This window comes from Channa argus, chromosome 11, assembly GCF_033026475.1.
Source record: "Channa argus isolate prfri chromosome 11, Channa argus male v1.0, whole genome shotgun sequence".
Classification (NCBI taxonomy): Eukaryota; Metazoa; Chordata; class Actinopteri; order Anabantiformes; family Channidae; genus Channa; species Channa argus.
Window position 1 is genome coordinate 22,189,460 of NC_090207.1, and position 19,168 is coordinate 22,208,627.

At 39.6% G+C, this 19,168-nt stretch overlaps 1 protein-coding gene across 17 annotated transcripts in view; it reads left to right on the forward strand.

The window, feature by feature from the left end:
- Positions 1 to 19,168, forward strand: part of arvcfb (ARVCF delta catenin family member b) — a 202,531-nt gene that overhangs the window by 32,095 nt on the left and 151,268 nt on the right. For all 17 annotated transcript variants that reach the window (XM_067520515.1, XM_067520507.1, XM_067520509.1 and 14 more), the window contains exon 2: positions 6,793 to 6,869. The gene's annotated coding sequence lies outside the window, so the exon portion shown is untranslated. The remainder of the gene's footprint in view (positions 1 to 6,792; positions 6,870 to 19,168) is intronic.

The window sequence follows — 19,168 nt, forward strand, 5'->3', positions numbered from 1 at the left end:
ACTGTGTACTCAGGCACTGAATTGTGCATTAGCATCCGTCACTGACAGTAGATATCAATTAAAATGCTAATGTTCACTACAGGAAGTCAGAGTTCTGTTGCCCTGTATTGGATATATCTTTATCTACTTTTATTATAATTCTCAAGAAGCAAAAATAAATCTAATTACACAAATGCAGCACTGAAAATTAAATTTTCTAGCTTTAAAGGACCCTGTATCAGAGTTATATATATTGAAAATAATAATATTGCAATGAGGTTAATATATCAGGTTGTTTCCTTATCAATTTCCAAAACACAATGTCATATTCCATATCTGCAATATGACACTGCTGGTTAAAGTGTGCCTATATTTCAGGAATTATAGAAAGGCAGCAGTCAGCTGAGGCATGAACCCGTGCTTGTGAAATTTATCCAGTTAACTATCACTAGCCCTTCTAGTGAAATAAATAGTTGCTAAAGATGTTACGGTTCAACAAATTTATTTTGATTCTGTGCTTCATCTGGGTTGGTCGAACAGTACTGCAGGATTTGGATGGAAAAACAACCACAGCTCTTGTTCCCAGAGATAGTGTTGATGCTGTTTGACAGCAGCACAGGCAGTCTGTCACAGAACTCTCTCCCCTGAGGGAGAATTGTGAGATATGAACATCAACTACTGCTCCCCAAATCCCAGGTATCACTACCCTTATTCCTGCATCCTTATTTCAGGTCCTTCTTGTGGTTCTATCTTTTCTCCCTTCTTTGTTTATCACTCTTAACACTGTTCCCATCTTAGTCATTGAACCTTCTCTTCCCACTGTCTCTCAATTTGAATTCTCCCCAGCAGACAAGGATACCATTTAAATTAGATGTAGCTTATCCAAACGTGTGAGGCTCATCATTCAAGCATTCTTTTATGATTTCCAAAAAAGGCGCTCCATCCATCATGAGACATCATATACTGTACTTTACTCTACACTTTGGCTTGTTTTGCTTTTCTGGCAAAGGAAACTCTCATTAAAAGACTAAAACTTCACAGCTTAGTTTTAGCTGGTTGGCCCATTTTCAGTCTTCTTCTGCCATCTTTCTGTTCCTGTTCTCTTATTGTCTTCTCTTGATCCATCCATACTGACAAGGTCTGTCCTCCACTACAAAGTCTAATAATACAGTTTAAAAAATGTATAATTATGCCATTTGATGAGCAAAGGAGCCTTTTTTGCTTATTTTACCTGCTGCAGCACATAACTGATATTACTGGGTGCAGTGTGCTTTGTTTACCTTTATGTAATGGTTTGGGCTATTTATGCAGCCTCAACTTCAGAAGCTGCCACTCTGAATACCAATCTCCTCCGTAGCGCTGCAGTGTTGCTGCCTCTGCACAGGTATTTACCACTCCTGGATGGGTTCCAGACTCTAATATATGGCTGAAGGTTTCAATAGATGTCAGAAAGGTCTGAACTTGCACTTTCTATTGGGAGAATTCAATATGGCATAACTTTAGTGTGAAAAAGAGGTGAAGTAGGGCTGAGGATATGAATGGGCCAAAATACAGTCAGTGTGCAAATTATTCAGAACATGATATCGAGTTGCAGAACCTTTTGTGCAATTTAAAAATCTAACCTGCAAGATTCTATTTTGTGAATAGATTAGATTTTGCAAGGGAAGTCAATAGGAGGTGATAGCTGCATTCACCTTATCTTTCTGGTGACATTTTGCATATTTTTGTGTTTGAGTCTATAATGTTATGTCAAATGTGTGTTCCCATTTGAGACAAATTCCAATCAGCAGGGGTGACATGGCAATTAAATTGTGCATCGTAAATGTAGGAAACCAGACAGACCGAGGGAGGAGCACTTGTGAAGGTCTGTGTGTAATCTGTGACCTTGTGACAATACAGTGAACTCTTCTTTGCATTTTTGAGGGCTACAAATAGGGGTCAGGGCAGGGAAGAGATTCCATGGTGCATTAAGTCTGTCTGAGTGGGTTTTCACTCTGTCATAGCATGCTGTGCTCCAGTTTTCAGCATTAAAATCACCATTTCAATTTTTCTAATTCTTTCCATCTTTTGTTACAGGCAGTAGACTTGGCAACTATTGTTTGACACGTTGCTTGTGCCAAGAAAACTCTTTGTGTGTGTGTGTGTGTGTGTGTGTGTGTGCTGCAACTGGCTAATCCATAATCCATAATGATATACTGTTGCTTTTAATGCTACAATATATCAAATAGAAGTGCATATTTTTCTGGCAGTTCTTTTATTTAGTTTATTTTTTTTTATTTATCAGAGGTAAGCCTGGAGGTTAGACCTTGACACGAGTTTTTATTATTGCTGTTGGAGTGATTAAAAAAGAAAAAGGATTATTTATCAGAGTGACAGCCATGTGTGTTGTGTTTTTATCATGTGCTGGGATATGTGAGTCCCTAGAGTTTGGAAATTATGCAGAAAGAACTGTTATTATAAGAATAGAAAGATGAAATTTGTTTTGAAGATTTTCTGCAACAGCAGCAATAAGCTCCTTATTAATCTTTGGGGCCCAGATAAATGAATATTTTATGTCTGTAGATGGTGCAGGAGACAATAGGTCATACAGTCAAACATAGACATACCTGTACCTCTATTAAATCTGTTCCATTGTTTGAAGATTGGATCCGCAGTCTACAGAGAATCATTTTTGTACCAAATGGAATCACTCCAGAAACTTTTTCACTTCAAAACCATCAAATCCAGCCTTTGAGGCAGATTTACTAGTTTCTATTATGCTTCAGCTCAATTATTTTTGAGGAAAATCAATTCTATCAAGGTGAGCTTGGGAAGAGGTGCTTTAGTATTAACATTCATAAGAATATCAATCAGCCTGCCACTCTAAGTGGGTGAAAGGACAAGGGAACAAAAGTTGTGATGGTTTTTTCTTTCTCCCTAGAGAGGCTTTAATTCTGACTGTTTCTCTTCACTGAAATCCAGTAGGACCCCCTCCACCACCACCCCTGCTATCCCCTGATCCTATTAGTAGGGAACTCATGGGACCTCGGATCAGCCATGCAAGGTCACCGAGTCATCGACTAAAGACACCAGTTACTGTGTTTGATTCTTTAGGTCCAGGAGCCATTAGGTAATTAATGATGAGTTTGATAGTTCTTGTTTATAGAGAGATAATGTTAACTTAAAGGAAAATTATGGAAATTTAAATTGTACTGCCATTACTTTTTTGCTTAAAGAGACTGAAACATAGATATTACTCATATGTGCTAAATAAAAAATCAGACGATTGGGGAGATAACATTCCTAAAAGACTGTAAACAAGAGGAAACAGCTAGCACCCTGAAATAAAAAAAAATGTAGTACTGTCACTGATAAAGAAGCCAGATCTCCCTGTAAATGTCTTCCATGTTACATCATCTGTCAGTATCAGTAGTATTTAACCTCTAGCTGAGGAAAACGTAAACCAGGCCATGCTGAAACCAAGAGCAGCAGACAGTGGAGTTAATGAGGGTAGGTGCTGAAGGGCGAGATAAGGTTTGAATCTTGTGTCATATTGGAAAGCCAATGCAGTGAATGTTATCTAAAAGCACTGCCAATTCTGTCTAATAATACCCTTAAGTAACTGGCATCTATTTGGTCTGTAAATTCACACAGGTTAAAAATACGAAACTGATTCTGTATCTGATCGGATGTAGCCATGTTTCAGGCAACAGAACCACTAATATTTCCACTATGCAGGGTGTTTGTAGTACACAGGCTCCACCACTACTTCCATGTATTACCTATGTTCCCAAGGTTTGTCTTTTTAACTCTGATGATAACCCCTTATGTATCTTGATCGTAATTCATAGCAATTATATATTTTTGTCAGTTTACTTTTATAATAAATAAGTGATACATCCCATTTCAATATCATGATGTATGAAATGTCTGCAGTCTTAAATGCTGCCTCTGATATTAGAGTAACCAGGGTAATCAGTTACCCTATTAAAAATAAGTAAAAATAAGTAGCGAGCAAAATCACATACTCTATTAAGTCTATGCTGACAGACAACACACAATATGACTCTACAAATCCAATGTTACCATATTGAAGCTGTATCTAAACTCACTAGTGTGCTACGACAGCTGCGTTGTCAGGTGTTGTTTAGTGCACCCTGACAAAGAATACTAAGTCAAAGTCATGCCTCATCTGAGTTTGTGCTGCACAGCATTTTGTTCCTGTTTGTTTTAAATACCCTCTCATCTCTATTTTTGCTTCCTCTAATAGTCTGTGTTAGACCAAAGTCTTGAGTTTTCTGTCAGACCAGAAGGGGCTGCCTGGATGATTCTGCCTGCTTGCTTTCCAGATGCTCACCCAACTGTGACCAAGGCTAGGACCTGGGAGTGGAGGATCTATGTGCTTGTGTGTGTGAATGGAGTTTGGCTGGCTAGAGATGGAGAGGCCGGCCGGCCCCTCAAACCCCTCCGAGCTCCATCTGGACTGTAGGGGGGCTGTCATTTAGGAGGGCAGGGCACAAGTGGAGGAGTAAATTGCTTTTTAATCGATCATATTCCCAGTAAAAGCCACTCCCAGCAGCCACTTGCCTACTTTCCACTCTATTTATGGAAGCTGCCTGCTTCTGAATTCTGTGTTTGTGTGTGCGTGCGTGCATGCGAGGGTGGTGAGGATGACCCTGTTCTCGTCTTTTTAAGTTTTAAGACTTGGTTATCGCTTTAGAATTGAGTTTAAGTAAGGGTAAGGGTTAGGGTTAGACTTTAAGTTGTGATGGTTAGGATAAGGGGCTAGGGGCTGCAATATTTGTGTATGTTGTGTGTGTGTGTGAGAGAGAGAGGGAGAGAGAGAGAGGGATAAGAAAAAAGGGAACGAGAAATACTGTAGTTGAATAAGACGGCAGGGGCATGTTTGTTGACCACTTCAACGCAGTAAAAACAGAATAATGTTTTCCACTCTCGACTTAAATCTAAGTTTGCGTGTGGATGTATTTTTGCTCATTAAAATCCGACCACTACAAGGACCTTGTAATACTCATGTGGTTACAGATGACATGAAGGCTGGCAGCAAGCTGTTTTGAAAGCGAGCTGTTTCTTTGTATGTGCAGAGGCCAGTGATTCCAGGGCAATAAAAATGAGAATCAGACAGTGCTCCTCTGCAAACAAAAAGAAATCCCTCCCCACCATTAAACATCACAGAGCCACAGTCAAACATGTCATGTGCCTTTATAGAGGCCCAACATAGCTGTAATGTGATCGTTTTCCTGACTCCAGTTTCTTACATCTATTTTGAATCTGATGCCCAATGTTGAGTCTCACACAACAAGCGCTACTGTGCTGCGTTCACAAGTAATAAATTATGACTCAGCCCAATGCTGCTGCTGATTGTTGGATCCATTTTCTAAGAAGCTGTTGTTTGTCACTAATCTGTCCCTGGGGGCTGTTGAAATGGAAGTTTAAGTCAGTATTTGTTTGCACTGTGGAACAATTTTATTTTAATAATGCATTTATTCACCTCCTTTGTGAAAACAAACAAAAAATCTCTTCGGCTTTAATGGTGTCACATAAAAGATCCTGCAGAATGAGCAATACTACGGAATGGGTCTGCCACTTGCAAGCAGTCCTGTCAGTTTTCCTTTGCAGGCCTCTCAGGAATTGTAAATGTCATAACATTCTCAACATGACAGGTTTTTGTTATTTGTTAAAAATATAATTTTAGGTTTGCTTTTCTTTCTCTGCACTGCACCAGACAATACTCTATTTAATATGATTTGTAGAAGTTACAAAGAGAGAAACCAAATTAGATGATAGCACTGTTAGATCGGATAATATCTCATGATTATTCCCAAGCTTATTTGAACTTTACAGCGTACCTGAGAGCCTGACTCACTGCAACAAAAGACAGCATGTGCAAATATACAAAAGGCAAGAAAATTGCACGAGTATAGTGCAGAATATTCAAATAAATGAAAAAGGGGCAAGCACATTCAGCAACTTAATAAAATGTAGGTTAGGGGAAGGGTTAGGGTTAAACGTAAAGCACAGACAACAGACACTGATACGGAGGCACACTGCAAATTCAGACAACTAAATACAAAAATACCAATGTGGAAATGTGCAGACGAAGAAGTAGTGCAGAAATGTGCTACAGGTCACAGTGTGTTTCTCTGTTCGGTTGTGGCTTTTATATTTGCAGCCCACGCTTATGAAATGTGTTGTCAACATAATCTTTACAGAAGAGTTCTTCATTGTACTGCTTTAAGTCTCTTGTTTGTCTCTGGTTGTGTTTTTGTTTAGTTGCAGTGTGGTGAGCTCTCAGAACCACAGTAGCCTTTCCCTTCAATATTGTGGATATCTGCAACATCTGGATTCTCTCTAATATTAATTTTTACTGCTCTGCTAGCACACATAGTGGTGTGGACTAGAGAGTGAATTCAAGAGCAAGAGTAAATGTAAGGTACTCAGCCTGACATATACTCTTGCTCAGCTGGTGGTTCTGTAAGCTCTGACAGTATCTTGTTGTGGTCTTGCCCCCTGACCAAACAGGACCTGAGCCACACCACACTGCTGTTCATCTTGTAGCTTTTTTTCAGGCAGTTTTCTTGTTTGCAGTGGCTCCTTTCCCTGCTGAGGTGCGTGTTAAGACACAACCAGCAGCCTTCCTTTTCCAACTAATGGCAGAGTGATGCAGTTGGTGTTGAACTTAAAGTGAACTGTATACTTATAGCTGTTAATAGCTGATAGCTGTCAATCCTGTCAACCTCAATTTAAAGGAAAAGTTCCAAAATGTTATAATAACATATAATAACATTGAAATGTTATGTCTTTTTCTTTTGTCAGGTGCAGCATTGCAAGTGTTGTGGCTCTAGAGTGATAAATGTCCTGATATTTGTATGGGTCTTTCTCCTCAATCAAAGGTGAGTTCACCGTCTTTTCAAACACATGTATTGTGGTTGACTGTTACCAGTTGACTCACAATTCAGCATTCTGACTTTAAACTCAAACGATGTTCTCAATCAAACAAAACATAAAGAGAAGGACTTAAAACAAGAATCAGAATGATATATTACAGATAGTGCATGGTTAAATAATGAGCACATGCATAAACTTTTGGACTGAGGAACTTTTTTAAACATCTTTTTTGATGTGTTTTCCATTGTTGGACCTGCTGTCATAACACAAAGGAATATTAAGACTATTGAGATGTAGCTGAATTCTTGCATGAGTTAGCTCATAAGAATAAAGTGTCCTAATTTACATGTATAACATTTACATTTTATACTTACTTGCATAAAACTGTTTGAAGCAGCAGAGACACTCTGCACCATTAAATAATCATTGTTGGATTTCTTATCCTAACTAATTGCTGTTTGTCCTGGATCTTTTCAACTCTTTTTACCGGCTTTCTTGAGTCTCTTTGTTTTTCTCTGTTTTCCAAAGTACTGATGTTATTTTTTCAAAGAGACAGAGGAACATTTTGTTGCCATCTGACAGACAATTCAGACCTTGATGTTGGTTGCCCAGGAGCTGTAAACTTAAGTTGAACCTATTTGTGGAAGCTCTGTTCCAATAAAACAAAAGGTTCAGTTAAATGGTCACTTTGGCAAGAAGTTTCTCTGTTGCCATTGGTTTTCCAGAAGTCGCTACTGTATGTTGCTCCTTTTTGCAGCTGAGGTTAATCTGGCATCTAAAACCAGTCATTTACGTACATTGGCTAACGAACAAGTAGATCTTAACTCCATGTCATGTTTTGTTTCTGTCTCAGTGTTGTAATTTTTGTTTAATGGGATTGAGCTATTGCCCTGGCTGTTCTTGGGGGAGCAGTACATCACCAGAGATTCATCTGTGCATCTCAGTCAGGAGTTACAGCTCAGCCTTGGATCAGAAATCAGCTTTAAGGCTTGACATGGGGGGGACATTTAAAGACTTGCAAAAAATGCACACAAAATACTCAAGACAGCTTTACATGCGGATATTGAAAGCTCGGGTACTGGGAGACTAACCGGCCTCGATGCCTCTATAAGGCTGTGATTCTCCCATCCTGTTTACCGCCTTCTCTGCTATGCTCCTAAGAGACGTGGCTGCTGGAACAGAACCACTGAGGGATTTCTTCTCATCTGCTCCTTCACTTCAGGATATCATTTTTGAGGGTACATCTAAAAGCATACAGATTTCATATTTCATTTTCTGCTTCTTCCAAGTCCTAAAAATCCTTCCTTTATGATTCATCAAGGTGGGACAAAGTGGCCATTCGTGGATGGGATGTTTACTGCTGACTGACTTTAAGAGAGGTCAAATCACGGACACATACTCAATTGCTCCTTAAGGCCTCTACAGTATAACCAGGAGTCATTTAGTTAATGATGTTTGAAAACTTTGAATTGCAAATAACTTATTAACCAGTTTGTATTTCTTCCTAGAAACCTGTTGAAAGTTTTTGATACAATACAGTATTAGAGAGTATTTTTACAAGCACATTAAGGCTGTCCAAAGATCAAAGGGTATGAAATCTTATTTTGTGATTTTAGTAGGAAGACAGTTACTGCAATTATATACAGTAAATGCTGAGAAGTAGTGCCAGGAATTTTGATCCACTTTTTCCTTGCTAAGTACTGGTATCATCTGAAATCTATAGTATTTCAAATTTATTTTTTGTAGTTATGGGTCTTTGTCACTACCCACTTTGTGCAATCTCCCAGATTTGTTCTATGCATGTGCAATAATCTTATTTATGGCAGTGTCAGCCCAGTAGATAGTTGGCTTCCACAGAAAAAGGTAGTTGTCTGCTCAGTATAACTAATTCATGGAAGCTACTTGGAAATAACATATTACATATGTTTTATTGTGGTAGCCTACATCTGATTTGACCAATATCTGAAATATTAATTTAAATCTTGTTATGTTGCTGCCTAATACTACAATTGTTTACATTTTTTTTTTAATTATTCACTTAGTAACCTATAATGACGGAGTGAAAACAGAAGTTTAGAAATGTTTGCAAATGAATGAAAAAGGATAAACTGAAATATTACATTGTCCTAAGCATTCAGACCCTTTGCAAAAACACTTGAAATTTAGCTCATGTGCCTCCCATTTCTCTTGATTGTTGCTAAGATGTGTCTACATCTCAAATGGAGTCAACCTGTGGTAAATTAAATTGATGGGACATGATTTTAAAAGACAAACTCTTATCTATAGAAAGCCTTAGAGCTGACAATGTGACTATATCACAGCAAAAGCCATGAGGTCAAAGGAACTGCCTGTAGAGCTCAGAAACAGTATTATTGCAAAGTGCAGATATGGGAAAGGCTGCAAAAATTACTGCTGCACTACAGGTTTCCAAGAGCACAGTGGACTCCATAATTCTCAAATGGAAGAAGCACAATCCGGAGTCTTCCAAGAGCTAGTCCCTGGTAAATCTGAGCGATTGGGGTTGATGGGTCTTGGTAATAGAGGTGACCACTAATCTGATGATCACTCTGACTGACTAAAATTCTAAAGTTCTCACTCTGACCACAGAGATCCCCTTGTGGAGCTGGAAAAAAGCTCAAAAAGAACAACCATCACTGTAGCCTTCCACCGAATTTCTGGTCTAATGAAAGCAAGATTGAACTGTTTGGCCTTAATTCTATTATGTTTGGATAAAACCTCGTACTGCTCATCACCTGCTGAATACCATCCCTACAGTGAATCAAGGTTGGTGCAACATCATGCTGTGGGGGTGTTTTTGAGCAGCAGGGACTGGGAGACTGGTCAGGGTTAAGGAAAAGCTGAATGGAGTAAAGTACAGAGATATCCTCATTGGAAACCTGTTCTACAGCCCTCAGGACTTCAGACTGGGCCAAAGGTTCACCTTCCAACATAACAATCCTAAGCACACAGCCAAGACAACACAGGAGTAGCTTAGAGACAACCCTGTGAAAGTCCTAGAGTGGCCCAGCATGAGCCCTGACGTGAACCCTATGAAACATCACTGGAGAGGTCTGAAAATGGCTGTCTCTGGATACTGCATGTTGAGCAGAAAATACATTGACACCCATAGTAGCTATTGAGTCTTCCAGTTCCCACTGGGTTCACCCATGCTTATGCCATTTTGGATAGAAATGTTCAAATAGCATGCATTGGCTCAGCTCTGTCCTGCACTTCAGCAGAATGAAAATGAAAATAGTTTTAAAAAGTTTTGAAGTTACTTTTTCCTGACAGTGGTGTTGAATGTGCAGAGGACTTTAATAAGGCAGCCTCAGCCAGGAGACACAGACCGTCTCTAAGGGCCAAAAGGCCCATAATCATGAACTCACCAGCTTTCTTTGTTTTTCTGTCTCACTGACACCTAAGGGAAGCCCGTGTTTTGTTTGCTTTGAATGAAGAGGCATCTCTGGTCTACAGCCCAGTTAATGGACCTGTTTTCCAAATAATTAAGAAAGAAGAGAATTTATTAAAGTTAATAATACTTTTTAAAGTGCAAATACACACAGTCAATCAGAAGTACCAGTCCGTTTTACCAGACCTAAAAAGGAGCAGAGCAAGCAAAGGAGTAGGAAGGCAATAACTAGTTAACTGAATAATAAGAGCAAATGATGACGTTACGAGTTAGTGTGTGCTACAGAGGTAGCTGGAGGAGTGGATAATGGTGTTGAGATCTAGGGGAAAAGAGAGAGGTTAAGTAACAGCTTGAACACAGACCTATTTTAAAGGTAATTGAACTCTTACAAGCAATGGATAAGCGGAGACACTCTGCAGTGGAGTCAGGGCGTAGAGAGTCAGCTCAGGGAGGGAATGGGGAAGGAGGAGAACTAAGGAGAGGACAGCTGGAACCACCAGGGAGAAAATATGACAACAAAGGACAAAGTAACAACTACAATGGAAAGTAACAACTAAAATTGTCCAAAGAGAAATTACAGGCGCTCTCAACAATCTTGCTCAAAATCCTCTTCCGTTTTTTAACCCAGTAATCATGAAGTCCATAGAGGTAATGTTCAACTTAAAGTCACAATATCTGAGTAGTTCTCAGGGGCCCAATGGCCAGGCGAGAAAAAACTAATCAGAATTCTCAGGAGAAACCAGCAACTCAATACACAGGAAGCAGGAAGACAGGGCATATAAAGAGGAGGCAACAGGTGAATAGAGTTGGAGCCGATTAGGCAGCACAGCGGGGAGAGAGAGAGAAAAGGAGACAGAAGGAAATCACAGCGGGGAGGAGAGATAGTGAAGATCACCAGGGCAACACGGGCCCGGCGTCACAGCCGTGACACATCCATTTTAGTTTGGTGCTTTCTCCACCTCGTTTACATTATAATTTCAAATGATTAATAAGAACAATTCTACAAGAAAATTGCCAGCCAAACTGACATTTAGGCCATGTCAACTTTGAAATTATTTCTTGTCACAAAGTTCCTGGGCTTCAGGAATTGTTCAAACATTGTTTATTACTCACTTTAATTCGTTTGGTGTCTCTTTGGTGAATGAGCCTGAGGCTGCTGTTTATCATTTTATGCACTGAGAGCATATTAATGGGCCAAGGAAAATGACTTTAATAAGTTAATGTACGCCAAGTGAGAAGAGCTTTTTTATGATCGAATCTGGCACCATGAATTGGTTGAGACAGGGTGAAATGGGTTTGCAGCCGTGCAGTCATCTAAAGTTCTCAGTCGGATGCAATCTTTTTGGGAAATTACAGGTTGTAATGATAGAGCCTTCAAGTTCTTCCTTGTCTGCGTTTTCTACGGTAATGAGTCATTGTTTCATTTGCAGCAAAGCACTTACAGTTTCAGCTTCCCTAAAAGATTCCACGGTGTAGGTGGCGGGTGTAAAGCTGATATTTGCAGAGGCTCAATTTTTTTGGCTTCAGTTGTAACACTGAACCAAGATTCCTGTGCACTGTATTCGCTGTACAGTCAACCTTCCACTAAAGATATACTGCTATTCTGTCAGTGTGACACGTTTAAGTTTATAGAAATGTTTTTGTTCCAACTGCCCCGTTTGAGTGGAATTGTTTGTATAGCATTTAGATGTTCACAGCTGTTCTGTGTATAAATTAGAGAACAGAGCAGATATAGAACGTGCACTTTGCTCCCATGGCCTTTTTTTTGTGAGGGAAGGGTTGTGGGTGTTTTATTAAATAGTAAGAAATTTTGGTGACCTGGAAGTTTGTGACACTGCTGTGTATTTCTTTATTGTGTTGCATTTTATTGTGTTGTGTTGTGTTGAGTATTTCCCCTACCTCTGTGCTGAGAGAGAATGTTACTGTCCACCTTGAATATGTTTATTATGGAAGCTCTAAAGTTCCAAAGAGTCAATTTTTTTTAATCTTGTGTAAACAAGTTAATCTTGTATGAAAAAGTTATTATTCTGTGCACATAAGATACTATTCCTGCGCAAACAAGATATTCATTTGCACAAGTTTAAATGCATAGTCATAATCCTCTTCATGAAAACTGCATAGCTTAGTTGCATAATTTAAACTGTTGATTTCCCAAGTATTTTTCCAACATTGAGGTGATCATCACCTTTTTTGAATAATTTGTTAGGCCTGTGCATCCTATTTACACAGGATGTTAGTTTGAGAAGCATTTTTGTGAAAAATCTTTTGTGCCCAAGTGCCCAATATAATAACTGAGCTGTGTTATGTTATAAGCAATAAAGAGCAGTCGCAGTAAAGTCAGACACCATATTTATTTATCCTCAGCCCATAAATGTAGAAAAGAGCAGCTATAGGTGTGGTCAAAGCCAGTGGCTGAACAGTGTTAGAGATATGGCTTTTGGAAGTAATAATAAGCAATAAATAATGTATATTGTCAAATCATATCACTTTGAAGAACACACTAACTCTTCCTGTGGATCAGGGGAAATGGAAAAAGTATTGGGATGAAATGCTAAACATATTGTGACCTTTTGGGGGCTGCATAGTGTAGAGTATTAAATATAGTGTATGGTGCTTTTCAAAAAGAATTTATGATTCATGCACGTTTTGTTATTTGCAACAGTATTTTGTTACTGCCACCCACTGTGCCAAAGCTTGCTGTTTATTTCCAGTGTTTACATATGATGGAGATGCCCTTGCTGTGGCGTTTTGAGACTGTATTTGGATGCATGGTGGTGCTGCAACAGAGGGTGGCAGCGGTAGAGAACCAGCAAGCGTGACTAATCTGGGGATCTCCTTTGTGGTGTGTACGGCAGGCTGTCCTTCACGCCTCACGCCTTGCTGATGGAGACTGTATGCTTAGGCCCTCACACACTAACAGCAGTGTGGAGCTGTGGGTGAGGGTGTTTAGGTTTCCATTAGGGGGCCTAGAAAGTAGCAAAGTTTAAAGTTTAATCACATATTAGTCTAGTGCCTGTAATTTTGTCCCGTGGCCAATAAGGACATGAAATATGAGAATAGATCCTGCTGGTTTTCAGCCATTGATTAGTGAAAGTCTTTGACACTAAGATGCAAATAACATAAAATTTATTTTATTTGCAGTCACAACAATGCAAAGAGTCTTAACATTTCAAATGCTAGTTTTTGAGATGATCCCAAAGGGCTCAGTTTAAAAACTGATATTTTAATGTGCCATCCCTTAGATTCACTATACAAATCTAAGCTCTTTTGACTGTATAGTCATCACTTTGTATGAATTCACATTTGTAGCTGTACAGCCCTCGAGAGACCTGCTAGTTCGGTTTTACCACTAGAGTTTTCATCTTGACTGTCATTACAAAAATTACAAAAATGATACATGAGAGCCCTGAACAAAGCCTTGCGTTTCTAAGTGCCAAAGGAGAGAAATTGGAAATGTACAGTGCCTCTGTATTAATAGGATTGCTTTGTTCCTATTCAGCTACAAAGAGGGAAGCTGCTTCCCAAATGGCTTTAGCTCCTCTATGTTCTGCACCATTGTGGGACAACTAATTTATTTATTGTGAAAAGAGAAAAAACATTCAACTGTACCAGATGTTTTTGTACACAGATGTTTTGCACTGTTGTGGTGGCAAAAAAACTTCATAGTGCACTGATTCATAGTTACACTGATGATCCCATTTTAAATTTTTTTTAACTAACTTGTTGCATGGCATATGCCCTTCACCTTCTGGGAAATACAGTAACTTTGATCACATGATGAAATGTTATAGTTGTGTTTGGTATTTTGTTAATAATTTCAACATATTATAACCTCATATAACTGTCAAAACTATACTACATTCACATAAAGGCTTCTCAAACGTTATGAAATGCACACAATTTTAATCAGTAATTGCATAGACATGTTTTAGGTTGAAATTGGTACTTATTTGCAAACAATTGCATTTCCAAATCTAGCTGGCATTATAAATAATTTGAAGTTCATGGCCAGGATCTGATCTTTTTTTGCTGGAAATAGCTGCCTTTCCCTCTGGTTTGGGTAACTGATGGATTGTAACCAAGCTAATGGAAACTACACTGAGGAAAAGGGTGAGAATGAATCAAAAAAGTACATTTGTAATATGGAAAACATTAGCAGTAAACTTAGAGGTACTAAAAGACTAGGTATAGCTGAAAGGAACTTAACAGTTAGATGTTAATGGTCTTTGGTTTTGTGGGACTTAGTGACATATCATACATAATCATTTGATCAAATATATATAAATATAAAACTATCAATTTTAACATGTTTGTATGTTAATATAAATAGCATTACAGTACCCTCTGAGAGAAGTAAATCAGGCTCAATCAGGTATAATTACAGTATAATTATTTGATAAAATGACATTTTCTTAATGCATAGTATCAATCCAAACACATAAAATATTGATGAGGAATGTGGTGAAAATATCCTCAAAGTAAATAAAAAATTATCTGTTTTAAAAAAACAAAACAAAAAAATAAGTGTGTGAATGAATAAGATTTTCTTGGGCTGTAAGCCACTTTTCAATCTTGTAGCAGTAGGCCTAGCTCCATCTGTTTCTCTTTTTTACTGTTTCTTTAAAGACACATCAGCCCAGTGAAGCTAGGCCAGAATGAATCTCTCAGTGTTGACTCTGCCCATACTGTCTCCACACACAGGCTGCTACCTTTGTGTCTTTTTTATTGTATATTTGAAAGCCAAGTACCACTTCTGTAAGTTGAAAACTCTGTGCTTTCATCCCTCACTTGTATGTGTATGCGTGTATGTCAGTGTGTGTGTATAACCTTTATCACAGTATTTTGGTATGAAAAGTCTGTAGGTATGGGTATATTCAAGCATATACATTATGTGTTGTTAATTGTGTTTTGTGTGTTAAAGGAAGGAAGGAAGTTGAGCCTCCCATTCTCAGACTCTACTGGAATGTTAATTGTTATATCTGGTCTGATAAGACCAGACCGATAAGACACAAGACCACATTTGATAAACCAGAGATCAGGATGCCCCACTGAGACAAGTGAAAATGAGGGGTGTGTGTGTGTGTGTGTGTGTGTGTTTGTGTGTGTAGATGTGAAGGGCTATTCGCTGGAGTCCCTATTTTTTTCTTTCCTGACCCTCTCCCAAACAACTCAATTTCTCATTGTCTCATAACAAATAGAAAAACATAAATATCACGGAGCATGAAGTAATTCACAGGAAGACTCAAAGCCCATGTATTATTAACACCGGAGTGGTGGAGTTTTGAAGTTATGCTAATTAGGAGGCTTTTGTTGCTACAAATCTAACCGTTATTTTAATATTCTCTCTGCTCGATCCTCTTTTTCTCCTGTTTCTCCCTGTTTTCGTTTTCAATCTTCTGACCATAACTGGCATGAGTTCACGCTCATGCTCATGCTGTTTAAGGGAGGTGAGGGTAGATTAGGCAGCAGCTAAAGAAAGTGCTATACAGTACCTACTATACCTCTGAGTGCGGGCTTCCTCTCTCACAACCAATGATAAAGCTCCGTCCAAGTTTCTTTCCTCCTTAAAATGCATCTAGAATATAGATGGATGGATGTAAAGGGTTTTAGGTTTTATGAGAAGCTATACTGTAAGTTAGACTGTTTCTTCAACATGACAATTAGTGAGTATTAAACATACAGTTAGTGGATTTTGTTAGCTTTAGACGGGATGTTTGTTGGTCTTTCAAATTTAATTTCACATTTAGTGTAAACATACTGTAACTCTTACACTATACATTTTCCACAAAAGTGTGGAACTACTCCACTAACTGAAACTGTGAGGGCAACATCGCTTAAGGTAAAACCGCAACACATGTACACTATATTGCCAAAAGTATTCGCTCCCCCATCCAAATAAATGAATTCAGGTGCACAAAGCAAGGTCCATAAAGACATGGATGAGTGAGTTTGGTGTGGAAGAACTTGACTGGCCTGCACAGAGTCCTGACCTCAACCCGATAGAACACGTTTGGGATGAATTAGAGCAAAGACTGCGAGCACTGTGTATTATGTGTTTCATAAACACACTCCTAAACCTCGTGGAAAGATTTCCCAGAAGAGTTGAAGCTGTTATAGCTGCAAAGGGTGGGCCGACGTCATAATAAACCCTATGGATTAAGAAAGGGATGTCACTAAAGTTCATATGGGTCTAAAGGCAGGTGAGCGAATACTTTAGGCAATATAGTGTATGTACATTATGCAGAAAACATCTGCAAGGAACAAAAAGGTGTGTGAGTGTGTTTGTATGTGTGCTTGTGCAATGTCATCATTTTGTTACCCTCTCATAACAGTTATTGTAGAGAATAGGGCTCTGCTTGAGTGCATGAGTTCTAATTTCAACAAGCTTACCAGAGAGGTGACCTGCAGAAATATCCTCCATTATCTCTAGTGGAAACAACAGAACAATGCAAATGAAAAGCACTTTGAATGTGAAAGTGCACACATAGGTCAAGGACTTTACTACTGTCATGATAATGTATCATGTGACTCACTGCAAGTTGACAACACACCTGCAAATGTCAATTGTAGATGTAATTATGAATCCAATAAAGAGTGTTTTCTAATTTCCGGTCTTTAGACGCAGTTTTATTTTTAAAGTCAATCCAGTATGAGCAGCTGTGTTGCAGTTGGTTGCAGTTGGTCTGCGGTTGGTCTGCTTCGTTATTAATGCTTAAAAGCATTTTTATTAATAGACAAGCTACCAACAAGGGATGATGAAAATGCTTCATGCTGAGGTTTTCCTGACACTTGCTGATTTTGTTTGATCTCTGATGGGTGAAGATTTTCCTTCTCACTTACTCCCAGTATGGGCCCAGAGCAACATCTCCGGGCTCCAGAGAGACCACACATGGAGGTGGTCATGGGGGTGGAGGGTAGAGCAAAGTCCTTGATCTCTGTCATGTCTTGTTAGGTTGTCGGGCTTCAGGCCATTTGTGGGTTTTATTCAAGATTCAAAATTCAAGTTTAAAACAACTTTATTGATCAGATAGGGAAATTGTGTTGCCTTGTTACAGCTGCTCTCCAAATGAAAAGTAGAAAAGATAGGAAAAAACATCCAACAAACAAAGACAATAAACAAATATAAATACAAACTACTGATCAATGAGTCAGAAAAAACCCAGCTAGAGGAGTAAACATAAATGAAATTAAAACAATACTATTTGCCCATTTTGACCATTTAGTCCCCCTCCTTTTTACAGAAGGGGGATGAGTTGAACAGTTTAATTGCCACTGGGAGAAAGGGTCCTGTGGTGTTTTGTGGAGCACTTGATCCGTCTCTGGCTGAAAGTGCTCCTCTGTGCAGCCAGCATGCAGTGGAGTGGGTGGGAGGGATTGCCCGGGATTGAGAGGAGTTTGGACAACATTCTCCTCTCAGCCACAACATGCAGAGGGTCCAGCTTCTCTACCAAAACAGAACCAGCCCTCTTTATTGGTTTGTCCAGTCTGTTACTTACTAAGTTACTTACTGTTACTACTAAGAATAAGGGAGATAGAACTGTCCCTTGGGGAGCACCTGAGCTGCAGGTCACTGTGTCAGAGAAACAGTTCTGCAGACGGATGGACTGGGGTCAGTGAGGTAGTCCATAATTCAGGCAATCATGGAGGTATCAATGAGCATGCTCTTTAAATTCTCCCTCAGCAGGACAGGCTGGATAGTCTTAAAAGCACTGAGAAAGTAAGAGAACATAATCCTTACAGACCCCCCAAGCTTGTCCAGATGCATGTAGATGCGTTGTAGCAGGTGGATGAGAGCCTCCTGAGCCTGGCTGAGTTTCAAGTCCAGGGCCAGTTTCTCCAACACTTTCATAATGTGGGAGGTTAGAGCCACTGGGGACACTGCGGCAGGCCACTTTCAATACTGGAACCAGGTATGATGTTTTCCATCCCACAGGCAGCCGCTCCAGCTGCAGGCTCAGGTTGAAGATGTGCTGAAGGATGCCACATAGCTGTGGGGGACAGGCTTTCAGTACCCTGAGGCTGACTCTATAAGGACCTGCAGCCTTTGTGGGGTAAAGCCTCCATAGCTCTCTCCTCCCCTGCTCTGCTGAGATGGTCATTGCTGCAGAGACAGGAGTGGTGTCCAAGTCATGCAGGGGTGAGACGTGGGCATCAAATGTATTGAAAAATGTGTTCAAATCATTAGCTCTATCCACACTCTCCTCTTTCCTCTGGCTGCTGGTCTTGTCCAGGTGTGGTGTAGTAGGTGGATGAGGGTGTCCTCCACCCGCAGGTGTACTTCAAACTGCTCGGGTATCCTTCTGTTGGAGCCTCTGTTCACTCTTCTTCCTGCAAGCTTCTTTCACCTCTTTGCTCTTTACAGACAGCTCTGGACCTCCCACACTGTTTCCCTGTCACCTGACCTGTATGTTGCCTTCTTCTCATTCAGGATTATTTTAATGTCTTTGGTGGCTCATGGCTTGTGGTTTGAGAAGCAGCGGACAGTTGTTGTTGGTGTACAGATGTCAACACAGAAGTTGATGTAATATGTAATTCAGCCTGTCAGTCCATCAATTTCCTCCCCATGTGTCTCACTGAGTGTTTTCCTATCCGTGGCCTCAAAACATTCCTGCATGGCATCTTTGGCCCCCTCACACCATCTCTTTACTGTTTTGGTGGTGGGGGGCTCCCTTTGAACCAGGAACTTGTACACAGGCAGGAGGTGGATCAAGTTGTGGTGTAAGAAAGTTAAAATAATGTTGCATCATGTTTTTGGTATATTGGTATTTTGGTAATTGCTGCAATTATGGGACACACACACACACAAACACACACAACCACACTCACCCCCACCCCTCCCTTCATTCTCTGTCTCTCCATTCTCCTTTCCTCACTGTGTGAGGAAAACAGAGATGG